The sequence below is a fragment of the Anser anser genome (assembly GCF_964211835.1).
Source record: "Anser anser genome assembly, chromosome: 18".
Classification (NCBI taxonomy): Eukaryota; Metazoa; Chordata; class Aves; order Anseriformes; family Anatidae; genus Anser; species Anser anser.
The window spans coordinates 7562453-7574965 of record NC_139739.1 but is presented as its reverse complement, the minus strand read 5'-3'; the positions used below and the strand labels follow the sequence as shown (position 1 = coordinate 7574965).

Genomic DNA, 12513 nt, shown 5'->3' with positions numbered 1-12513 from the left:
CAGCTCCTCCAGGTTGCGCCGAGTGGCCTTCTCCAGCCCAGACAAACATCCAGGGTTGTGCCTTTGAAGCGCAGAGCAGCTGGTCCTCGTAACTCTTCCCAGTGGGGTCCCCTAACCCTGGCGTGATAGAGTTAGAGTGTCTGCAACGTGAGGAGATCCAAGCGCGGTGAGAACAATGCTCTCCAGATGAGCACGGCAGCACAGATACACGGCTGTGCAAGATGTGCCCCACTGCTCACAGCTACCAGCCTCACCCTGCCTGCAGCTGTGCTGCACAGCCTCGCTTTGCGGCACTACTGCAAGGAAATAAGATGTTTTTAGAGTATGCTTGCTGATTGCAAGGTATTTTCTGGGGTTATTCAGTAGTTCTTTCTGCATGTAACTGGACACTGCAAAAGGGAGCTTGCTCCTCTGGTGGAGAAGGGGCAGGACATAATCCAGACAAGACGACAAGGAGCAGTGCTGGGCTGCACCCACTCCTCCACACCGACACAAAGGGATGGACCAGGAAACCAAGCAGCACCTCCACTTCCCACCAACCAGACCCCATGCTCCTCATTTCCTGCTTCCATCACATTTCTCTGTATCGAAATACCATAACTTCCAACTCTTCCTGCTGATCGTAGCCTCCTAGAAAAGCCACAGCCAGCACCACGTTTCCACAAGCCCTACCAGGGCCCCCAAAGGACAAGCTAACATGAGAAAAGGGATGGGGGGAATGCTCTGAAGAAATGGCACAATATCCAAACACACGCAGCTGAATCCTCTGGGTCTTAACTGAGTGTCCGCCCTCGGGACACCAGTGCCTGCCGCTGCACTGCTCCTCCCTCCTCCCCAGAGGGGACCACCTCCCGGCACCGCGCTCGCACAGCTCTGAAGTCGATGAAAATTTCTAGGCCAAGAGATACCATTTGTCTCTCAGATTGCTGCTAGCTCCCAATCAAAGCAAATTTTATTCTTTAAGAAGTGCTCCTGATGGCATAAAATCACATGTAGCTTAACCTTTAGAATAACTTTGATCTTGAACTACTCCAAACCTAAGATCCGGAAACCATGTACTCTAAATGCTGCTCAGGAGTCTAAACAGCCAGCGCGAGGAAAAATGTGAGCTGAAACGTATTTTTGCTGCCTCCATGCATTGTGAAGAAAGATGCCTATTTTCTGCAGCAGTAAGACCTTTCTAAAAGGATTTCTGGTCTGCTGTGAAGTCTCACCTCCACACAAAGGCAGGGATGACTCAGGAGCGAGGCTCATCCATCTTTGTCTCCGAGGGGTTTGTTCTTCCTCGTGTGACTGATGACCTAAAGTGGGGTCCCTGAATACTTACAGTTTGTAAGCCCATCTTCAACAGGTTTATACCAAAACATATAAACAACAATCTGATACAGCATCCAGCTGGAGAAATGTCGTGCCTTTCATGTCTGAAGTATTGCAGCATCTACTTAACACTGAAATAACATTGATGGATCCAGAGCACTGATGAAAACAAAAGCAACTTCACCTACAAAACACTGGGGATGTGACTGACTGGTTCTTGTCAGTGCTGAGACCCTCTGCTAAGGACAGAAATAAAGGCATACAAATTAAGTTTAACCAGATCACCTACTATTAGCTGAGTAACAGCTGTCTCTAATTCCCCCCAAATTTAGAGAAATTAAATCTGCACTGAGATTAACCTTCCCGCTTCCCAGAACTTTATAAAGATAGCTCTGGCTAAACTTCTGGGGCAACAACCTGGAATTTCTCATGAGAGCAGCACGATAAAGCTGTTGGAAAATTCATGGTGGTGTAGGAAACCAACACAAAATGGCAGTCCTGCATCTTACACAGCAGAGAGAGCTGGAGTAGCACCTCATCCCCACCACCGAGTGTGCCCGGAGGTTGAAGGAGGGTTTTGCTTTTCTTTATATTTGGCAGGAATGGCTTAGAGGAAACCAGCCTGCTTTGGCAAGCAGGTCCCAGCTGCTAACTTCACCCCAACATCCAGCCCCGAAGAACTGACAGCTCTCTCGTGTCAGTCCTGTACAACTCTGTAAGGAGTTTGCTCTCAGTGGCGACTTTTATTCTTACGTTTTCTCCGTCACTGCTGCCTGTGAACACCAAGGGAAGTACAGAGCAAATGTGGCCGTGTCATTTTTCAGCGCCTCTGGTGTCACCGAAGTGACAAGCACCTGATCCCGCCTGACAGGAGCAGCCACAAGGACTCGTGAAGCGAGGCTGTGCTCCGGAGCAGGCAAACCTTCATTCCTGTTTGCTCCCGCAGCGGTTCTGAAAGCTGTACAGCTGCATGGCTGCACCACAAACGCTCTGTTTAAGCTCTCCTGCAGCGATGATTTGACTCATCTCTGTAAAATGAGTTTCTGAGTATTTTCATGAGATGACTAATCACAAAAGCGATATAAATGAGCTTTCTCGATACCTGCCCATGTTTTTAGCCACGTCAGTGTAAAGCCTTTATCTTGTCTAGCGAAAGCTGGCAGGTTAAATGCAACCTAGATGTTTGAAACCATACGGATGACAGCTGCCAGTCAAGAAGCCAAAGCACCAAATCACTTCAAGTGCAGGCACATCCTCTCTGATACTTACTTAATACTTCAAGGCAAACAATAAACATGCTTCTCTTCCCCGCTGCCTTTGCCCAAATACCTCCCTGAAACTCTGCCGGAACACGGACTAGCGTTACAACATCAGTTTCAAAGAATTTCCCTTTCATCTGCATCGCCAAAACATTTCCCACTCCCCTGACTGCCTTACAGCCCTCTCACCTTGTACTGCTCATTCTGTTAGTAAGTACACAATAAATCTGAAAATGCACTCTGCAGTGAAGGTAGCACCATGGCACGCGTGCCATAGGGAATATCCATGAATAGAAAACTTACTCTGAAGGAAAGCAAGCAAAAAGAATATCAAAAGCATATCAAGTACAGCTCAGCCAAGAAATACAATCTTTTCAAACTTCAGAAGAGAATTGGAGTGGCCATAAATATCTAGCTAATTAGGGCTTTAATGAGATCTGTGCTACTAACCCCTTCAAACTGCCAAAAAAATCTCTGAAAGTCAATAGTGCCAAAATCTTCAAGAATTTTGTGTTTGCTCTGCTTATACAAACCCCAGACATTCTTACAATCATCCATTCCCTTTGCTCATAAATATTTATCTAGTTGGAGCCAAGTGCATAAATGAACCTTCCATCCCGCTTATGGCTGCTCTCCCTTTAATCCTTAATCCCTTCGCACTACCTTTCTTGTCTCTAACCTGCAGAGGACTCTGACTGTTTGCATTTAATTCTTCTTACACATGCCCTGGAGCACAAATGGCTTGTCAGGTTAAAGATAAAGCAAACACGTACTGCCACCAGTAGAGTAACCAGCCTTTTTGATATCAGTACACCTGCAGCCAAGGCAGGCTGGGTAAGGGAAGGATGAATGAATAAGTGATTCGGCTGGGATCTCCCCACTCAGCAAATCAACTGACTTTTCTAGGACAAATCTCCTGCCTGCTATTCACACTCACTAATTCTGAAGATGGTCCTTGTCCTCATTTTAATCAAACGCAGTGGCTTCAGGGATGGCACAGCCAGAGATGAGCCAGAGATTACGTCCGTGCTGCATCTTGAACAAACAACCTAGCAGAGCGCAGAAAGTAAAGGCTTAATATCTTTTCCAAAGGGGTCAGCAATGAGAGGCTTGAAAGAGGAGAAGGACCTGGGCAGCGTTTTATTAGTATGGGCAGAAAGGTCAAGCCGGGAGGAGCACCGAGCAGAAAGAAACATCAGTACTTCGGCTTGGAGAGGATCAGCGGAACAAAAAGAGAAGCGTTTGTCAGAGTCAAGAGCTTTGGTTCCTGAACGAGACCTTTCCATTTTCCTCCCACCTCACTCGGTTGGACAAAGCCTTACACTTTTTTGGAGCTACACTTAAATGAGACTTCAACTTTAGGCCTAAGGCACAAACGGAAATCGCAACACTCCATATTCTGCAGTGATAAACCAAAACATCTGTCATTACTGCTGAGGACTTAAAGACTACTCACCTACTTCTCTCTCTGAAGAGCCTTCCTTTCATTTTAAGCAGTGCACTAGCTGTGAAGCCTGCCAGCTAGAGCTGATGCTGCCGTCTGGAAATCTGATAGACCACTGCCCAAAGCAACATGGTGGTACGATGCTGCCAAAAAAAGAAGTTGCCAAGGCCCTGCCTACACTCACCCCTGGGACTGAGAGATCATGGATTTTTTTAAATGGGTGTTTCTTTCTGTTGTTCTTTCCAATCAACTTGTTATTACTGTTCCTTTAGAACAGAAAAACTTAAGGCTTTGGAAAATGTATCTAAGCATGCAACTGCCTCATCTGGCAGATAGACACTTAACTGCAAGGCTAACGTTACATAAATCACCGTGATGAGCCTGCTCAAGCACAGTGTTTCCCCACCCTGTCTCTACCATGAAATGTCAGAGTGCTGAAAAACGTATCAGATTTTGACATGATTTGGAAAATATTTATCTTTACTTCTTTCAAAAAAAATCCTCCCTCAAATTCCACTCCCCCACCCCCCTTTCAGCCACAGAGAATACCAACAGCGACAAAACCCACGGAAGAAAGGGGGGAAACGGTGATCGAAAGAGGGTAGGTGAAATCCCTTAAACTGCATCAGGTCCCGGCACCGAACAATGCATCTGGATGGACAACAGTGCCATATTTGCAAACAATGCCCCACAGTCAGTCTGAGAGCTCTCGAATGGAGATTGGGAGTAAATGGATGCTGTTGGTTCTTTGATGTAATTAACATTGTTTGTCTCAGCATCACTAAAAACAGGCTTTTGCCTGCTAGCAAAATTTTTGGCTATGCACACTATTGTTTACTTGAATGAAAGGCTAAAGAGCTAACCGAAGCTTTTTTTTTGTTGCAAAGATTTTGAATGCCATGGAAGTGTATCAGTTCGTGAACAAGCCTTGCTAGCTGACGCACATAAAACATATCACTAAATAAATTTTAAAAAAATGGAAAAACAAACAAAAAACTCACAGAAAACCAAACCTGATGTAATTGTTTTCTTCCAACGTTTCTCAAATACTACAAATACTCAAAAACAAAGCATGCCACTGTCATTCAAGATCTACTTATAAAAGTCTTCTTAAAGCCTTATGAAAATGCATCAGTGTACCTGCATCCATTACTGTACGCTTACAAGGCTTCTTGAAAACCTTACCCCTGAATAAATAAATGCTTGAAAATGGCCCATTTTGGCACAAACGCTTCCTGCCGTTTCAGCCGCTCCAGGAAGATGAAGCTGTGATCCACCTGCTAGCAGCTAGCAGGGAGGAGCAGAGGTGATGCACACACCAGGTAAGGCGAAGGCTCCGGGGAACTGCGCAGTCTGTCAAATGCGTGCTGCAGCAGGAGGGGGTACGTTCTCCTGACAGCTGGAGCAAATCCACTGACAACTGCTAGAGGTGGCCCAAACACCTCTGTGCTCCCCAAATTTGGGGGAAGACCTAGGATTAAAACTGCTGAGTTTTGACTTTTTCCTGCATGTACGTTTTTGTTCATTTGATAGCTGCTTCCTATTTAAAGGCGTAAATTCAGGACTGAGGGATTAGGGTGAGAAATGGGTTGGTAAAGCCACCGTGAGCTCAGTCACTGGCTGGAGCCCCCTGCAATTACTGTAACGCAGCGCCCATGGAGGGGAGTTTAGCACCTCAGGCACCGGGGAGCAACAAAGCCTTCCTGCAGCAGCCTGGCCATGGGAATCGCGGGGCTGGCAGCCAGGTGCCGGGGCAAAGCCATGCCTGAGGTGCCAGATCGATGGCCAGAGCGAGAATCCTAGCAGCACTCACCCCACTTGTGAGCCCGGATCGACAGGGAGAAGCAGTGGGCTCCTTTGCGGAGGATGGACATGCACAGAGACAGATCCTAATAGCTCATAATTGGGAAAGCAAAAACCTATAGGCCAGTTTATTGGGACTTTGGAAGTGTGTTTTTTTTTCTTTTTAAATAAAGTTACCCATAAAAACCTCAGAAGATGGAGGGCTACCCAAACGTGATGATAATCCTTGACCTCACACATTCCAGCAGCTGCTTAAATCCCCTAATATTTTCTAACTGGTACTAACTATGTATGCTCTGTCCCTCACATCTCGGCTAGCTGATCTGAGAGTGCACAAAGTTTGTGTGCGCTCTCACACAGCCATGGATAAATTTTTTGGTTTTCCCATTTTTTTTTTTTCATAAAAACATTTAAAAATAAAATAAAAACCATCTTCAATGAACCTCCTGAGCATCCTCTCATTGGCATTTCATTACAGGCTGCAGCAACCTGAGCTCGGCAGTCACAGATTCACAGCGCAAAGCTTCTGCTGCTTTAACTATTTCCCAAAATTAGTTATTATAACAACTTCCAAAAGCTGTGAACACAAAGGTCCCAGGACGCTGTCTGCCCACTGGAGCAGTCAGTCTTTATGTGCTTAAACACCGTGCTTTCCACTTCATGCCTCCACCAGCTGCTTTCATTTAGATGCAGGTCACATTCGCACAGACTAGAAAGCATCACAAACCCGTACAAATTGCTAACATGGGAATTCAGGTCCTTGAAACTCATGCACTGCAGCCAATGGACAGTCTATCATTTCTCCACTCGTTCTTTAAATAATAATATTGGTATTAACAAATAGATACCTTTTTTTTATGATTTTTTTAGTACAGATTTCCGATGCCCAGGGTAACTTTGCTATAGGTTTTACTTATTCTGAACAGGCTGACAAAACTACTAAGCGGCCATACAGTACACAAGTTCAGTGGTCTGAGGAGACAGGAATTTTCTTGTCAATCCACCTGTCACCCTTAATGCAACGCCCGCGGCTTACCAGGAGTGGGGGAAGGCAATCGAGGGAAGAGCATCACTTCAAACTGGTTTCCAATGGCAGATCAGAGAGAGCACAGGCAGCAGCAGAGAAACATATGTTTGAACCCATGCCAAAAATCTGGCTTCCTTAAGAAGTGTAGGATGACAAGCCTCTTGTAGTGGTAATAGTAGGCTGAAAAGTGGGGGTGGAAAAATTCCCTCTGCTCATGCAGAAGGCAAATGCTCTAACATCTACCTAACAGCATTTAATTCAGAACAGCTGGGTTTGGAGAAAGCCATCAAAATGACCCACAGAAGACAGCAAAAAGCTCGACACTGCTGTGTGGTTTGATAGCACTGCCTCTTTTCTTATCACCTCTGAGACATCTGGGAAAATGGGAAATAATGCCTTGGTGTCAAAAGCCTAAAGCACTTTGCAGGACACACACCTATACACTACTTGGTTGGCAGCTGAAAAGTGCCTGTGCCTTTGGTATCTTACATTAACATTTCCACGGAATTGGGCACATGAAAATTGACGGTGAGTAAAAGTTAATTACAGTGTTTATGTCAAAAAGCAAAAGAGCAGAATGATGACTTTTAATTTGGGTCTTCCCTTCAGTAAGCTCAGCTTCTTCTAGCAGCAGAGAATCCCAGGGAATAGCATTTCTCTTATCAGCAGGACTGATGGTCTATTCTGCTCTATCTGCTGTTCACAGCAGATAATAGTACAAGCCTGGAGCTGAAAAATATTGCTATGATAGCAGTCCCTCTGTTGCCACCCACAGAAACTCTGTGAGCACCTTAGCTCTAGCAAACAGCCCAGTCAGAAAGATAATCTAAAAATATCCAAGGCAAAAAAAACAAACACACACAGAAGAAAGCCACATGTGAAATCCCAACGTTTCAGTTAGCAGCAATGGCAGTTCCCCACTTAGGGAGGGCCAACACAAACTCGCACTGAGGCTATGTCCCAGGTCACTGGACCTAGCAAAAGCCACTGCTTTGCTCTGCTCCTGCCCGTCATCCAGCTCCTTGAAATAGATTATGCTGATTAACAGTTGTGTGCCATCTCATGAAAAGATCCTCTAGAAGCTGGCTTGCTTAGCTGCTTATACAGCAGCAGATCACAGATTTGTGGAGTACAAGTGATCAGAAAGACATCTGCTTGCTTGATTTCCGTAGGTACAAATGTACAAGTGGCTCATTCTTCAGGACACGCTTGCTTTCTCCGCTCCAGCGTTCCCTGCCTGAACTGCCTGTCTTGTCTCAGATGGCTGAATCCAATCCACTGCCTTTTTGCATATCAAAGAGTCGATGTGAGGAGGATTGCTGGCGATGTACAGAGGCTGCTGTCCAAGGGTTGTAAGATGCTCCTTTGCACCTGCACTCCGTTTACAAGCTTCGGTTCAGCTACCATAACTGAACAAAATTCATTTCTGCATTTCATTTTTTAGCTGCTCTACAGTGTTTTTTTTGTTGTTGTTGTTTTGTTTGTTTTTGTTTGGTTTTTTTTACCATCCCCACATTCACCCAGTATTTGAAGGGATTTCAGAGAGAAAAAAAGTCACATTTCTTTTATGATAAATTAGTGGATTGCAGCCACCCTTCCAGTCCTAAATTCAGTTACAGCTGTTGGGGATTAGCATCTAAAAAAAATCCTGAAAGCCTAAGAGGAGCTGCTACTCAGGTGGGAAGCAGCATCCCGAGGAGAACCCAGTGCTCCTCTGTGCCAAGGAGGAATTAGCAAGGGAAAGGGGTGTCTCAGGCTGCTGGGAGTCTGCTTCCCCGACTGCGTGTTTCTATTCCATAAGCCTGCCCCACCTCAAATATGAAGATCTGCTTTGTTAAATATGAACAAGATATCGGGCCATTATTACCCAGAAGCTGCTGCTTTGTGTTTGTTGAGGAGCAAGCAGCATTGATCATTATCTACATTTCAAGATTGCCTGAGAAGCAGACAAATTCTCCAGAGAGAGAGAGAGAGATCCTGTTTTCATGTTAGCACTCATGGAAGTAAACAAGCAAATGAAGAGAAATGCAGAATTTCTATTATTTCAAGGCTGCAAAGCTTTCTGAAGTGTCAGCAGTTGTTTTTGCACGTTATTTAAAAAAGCAAAAGAAAAGAAAAAAAGAAAGCCTTAACACGCTTCTTCTTGGTCTTGGTGAAAACACATGCAAAACGAGATCAGAACCAAGTTTGACACTGCTATTTCTCCATCCAAAAGGCTGACCAGACTGAAGCCTGAAAATTAAGTCTTTATGAAGAAGCATTTTCCAAACCCGCCAATTCCCAGTACTCCTCAAATGACAGCAGCCTTAAACAAAGCAAATGCTATTCTGCTTTCCTAGCAGGCACAGCTACTGCAAGAATTAAGAGAAACCTTCCTTCTTCAATTATAACTCCTCAGGTTCCTCGCTGTCTGGGACCTGAAGGGAATGCAAAGAGCGTGGTTGAGGAGTAAGAACGCTACATTTTATTGGAAGGGGTTTATCTTTAATTTTGTCTGGCATCAGGGAAATAGCTCTAGGCACACAATACATATCGACTGCTTCTTGGAGAGTCCACCTGCCCAAAATTGCTGCAAGACAAACTAATTTGCTCTTTTTTTTGGTATGTTCTTAAAACACAAACATTTCATTTCAATTTCAGCTTGCAAAGTTAATGTGCATGCCCAACTGCTGAATAATCCATGGATTTCGGTGTCCCTAAATACACAGTGAAAAGATGGATTACCCATTAGGATAAAATAATATACACAAGCCCCTAAATACATATGTACACTGTAATACACGTTTTAAATAGTCTCTGTGTGTGAATTTAAATGATTATATGCATGCTAAAAAGTTTCAAAAGACATCTTTACAAAGGAGCCATTACCACTGTGTAAATAATACATCATTTAAAATAAATTCTCTGAACTCCCATGAAAGGCTCTTTTTTGGTCAACGTAAAAGGAATAAAGGAAATGAATGCATATATAAAATAGAAATGGTATTAAGGGTTCAGTTTAAATTTGTAACAAAGTATTCGCATGAGGGGAGGGGATTATTTAATGTCTAACACAGCCTATTTCATATTCCTTTACTTTTGTCCAGAAATCTTGGGGGGGGGGGGGGAAGATGGATTAATCAAGTAACAATTCAAAATCTTTTCAAATTGCAATGTCTTGCCACTTTTCTGGTGGATACCTTAAAAGTTTTCCTATATACATCCACTGCTCTACTGCACACACAAACTCGTTTTTAAATCAACTTTCACGGCCCCTTGACAATTACCCACAGACTCTAGACCGAAAAGGCTGAAAACCTGCACTCCAGACAGCGAGACAAGGCTGCGTGGAAGCAGCAGAGTCCCCATCGCTGCCTGGTACACCACCAGCCAGCGCCTAGGAGGAAGCAAGCCTCGATCAAGTAGGCTCGGGAAGGCGTGCTGTTTGGGAGACTTTGTAGGAGCTGAAATAGTTATGCAAAACAGAAAAGTCTCAAACGTGCATGATCAGGTTTTACGGCTTTTTAAACTTTGATTTGCAATAAAGGCAGTTTGGTGTACACGGTTTTGGCACATCTTAAGTTTGGACGTTGCTGAGCATGGAGTAACGAGGTGCTTCGGAGTGATACTGCGCTACACACATCCAAACTCCGACACAGATCCCACAGTTTGCACCACTAAACTCACCAACATACCAAAGCCAAATAACTAACCCACACCAAAGGCCTAAAGGAATGAGGCACCTCACCTCCTTCTCAGCAGTATTTGTGCACCTCACCTGCTCACGCTGTTCTGAAAACCCCAAATAAATTATTTTCATCGCATTTCATTGCTGAAAACCAAACGCTCTTAACTCTCCCTAGCACATCTGTGTTTGAAGACGTACCTTCATATGCAAACTCCTACACACAGGACAGTGCTATGTCATCAAGGACGCCACTATGACAGAATCATTGCTGTGCAGCAAATACATGCTGGAAAGGGAAAATCCATTCGTTCACTCTGCAGCAAGTGGCTGAAATCATTTAGATCACAAGGGGTGATAGGGACAGGAGCACAGCTTACAGATGAGCAGCTCTGAAATGGGAGTGCGTTCCCTTTTGTTGTTTCATATTACAACAGCAACCAAGCCCTTTTCTCCTGACCTGGGTGTCTCCCACACAGCCCTGTCCTTCCCTCTTCTTCCAAACAGACAAGAAAAAGCATCATGTTTCTCCCATTCAGGGACAGGAGATGGATGAAAACAGCACCCTGGGGGAAAGGAACAGATGGAGCTGTTTGAACACGATCCTGCCCAGCTCAGCACTCGGCATCAGCAGGAACGTCTGCAGGGTTCAAAACTCCAGGTCTGGCCCCGGGATCCCGAGCCAACCCCTACCAGAAGTGGCAGGCACTTCTCCAAGTCGGGACGTCACTTGCCTGGACACGTGCCTGGGCTAGCTGTTCCTGCTGAAAGCTTCAGCTTGCAACTGTTTTGCTTCATTTTCCTGGCTGCTCTCTGCCTTTTGAGAAGGGGTTTGAAGGAGAATAAAGACAATAAAACACTTAAGAGCTGGTATACCTTCCTCCAAATGAAGCTGAACAGTGAAGGCGCAAACCCTTTATCTTAAGCAAACCCTATCACAACCTGTGCCCTAAAATCTGAGCTAAGATACAGCACCACGTACGGTCTCATGTACACAGCCTAACTCCTGCCTATGCCCGGCATCCTCCTCTGCCTTTCCACGCCTGTGCTGTGCTCTCCCACTGGTTGCTTCTGCTTCCTGTGCACCCTGCCCAGATCCACACCAATTGCCCAAGGGGCTCCAGCACCTGAGGTGCTGGGGAGACGGAGGAACCCAGCCCAATGGTAAGAACCCCAGTACACAGCAAACCCAGCCTCACCATGCGTCAACAGAACTTGGCCTAATATTTTAGATATTTTTTTTTAAGTCAACCTGACATCCATCCATCCTCTGCCAGAGGAAGCCTTGTATTCTCAAAAAGCAACGTTAAAAAACACACACACACACAAAAAAACCTACACACCCAGAGTGCAGCGATAGGAAAAACTGATGCGCAGCGCCTGCTCTGCAGATTATTTTCCGCGTGACATTTCCCCCCGCCCCTCCCCGAGGACTCCCGATCAGTCGGCTGCTCTTTGGCTTCCTGCAGAAGCCCGGCAGCCCCCCCAGGACCCGTCCTCCCCACGGTGCTCCCCGCTACGCCTCCGGGATGACGCAGCCGTCTGGGCTCCAGGAGCCAGCCCCTGCGGCTCGGGGGACAGAGCCGCACAGCTCTGAAAAATGCTTTATTCATAAAAAGCACGTACTTGCATCCCTAAGCAAACTCTTAAAAAGAATATATTCGCCCACACAGCGCTGCTGAGAGGCACGCAGGAAAGCTATTCTGAGAGCTCTTTAAACTGGAACGTAGACGTACCAAGGTGAGCTCAGGTTGTGGATTCAATAAGCTGCTGCTCTGCTCCTCGCTCTTAACAGCTTGGCCTAAACAATCCAGGCAATTCTGCTAAGCCCAGCCCGATAATTTTATGACACGTTGCCTCACAGTGATCAGGGCTGAGGCAGCTCGGAGTCCCACTCAGGGCTCCTTTCAGAAGGGAACAGTCCATTTTCTAAGACAATATTTTTCTGGGCTCTGGTTTAGACCTGTTTTCCAAATTCTTTATTACCTCACGCTGAGGA

At 45.5% G+C, this 12513-nt stretch overlaps 1 protein-coding gene across 21 annotated transcripts in view; it reads right to left on the bottom strand.

Moving 5' to 3' along the window:
- FBRSL1 (fibrosin like 1) overlaps nucleotides 1–12513 on the bottom strand; it is a 519147-nt gene that overhangs the window by 405498 nt on the left and 101136 nt on the right. The window contains exon 1 of one of the 21 annotated variants that reach the window (XM_083803996.1): nucleotides 1–12513. This exon is cut by the window's left edge and continues 16818 nt beyond it. The exons of the other annotated variants lie outside the window; for them this stretch is intronic. The gene's annotated coding sequence lies outside the window, so the exon portion shown is untranslated. 21 annotated transcript variants of the gene reach the window in all.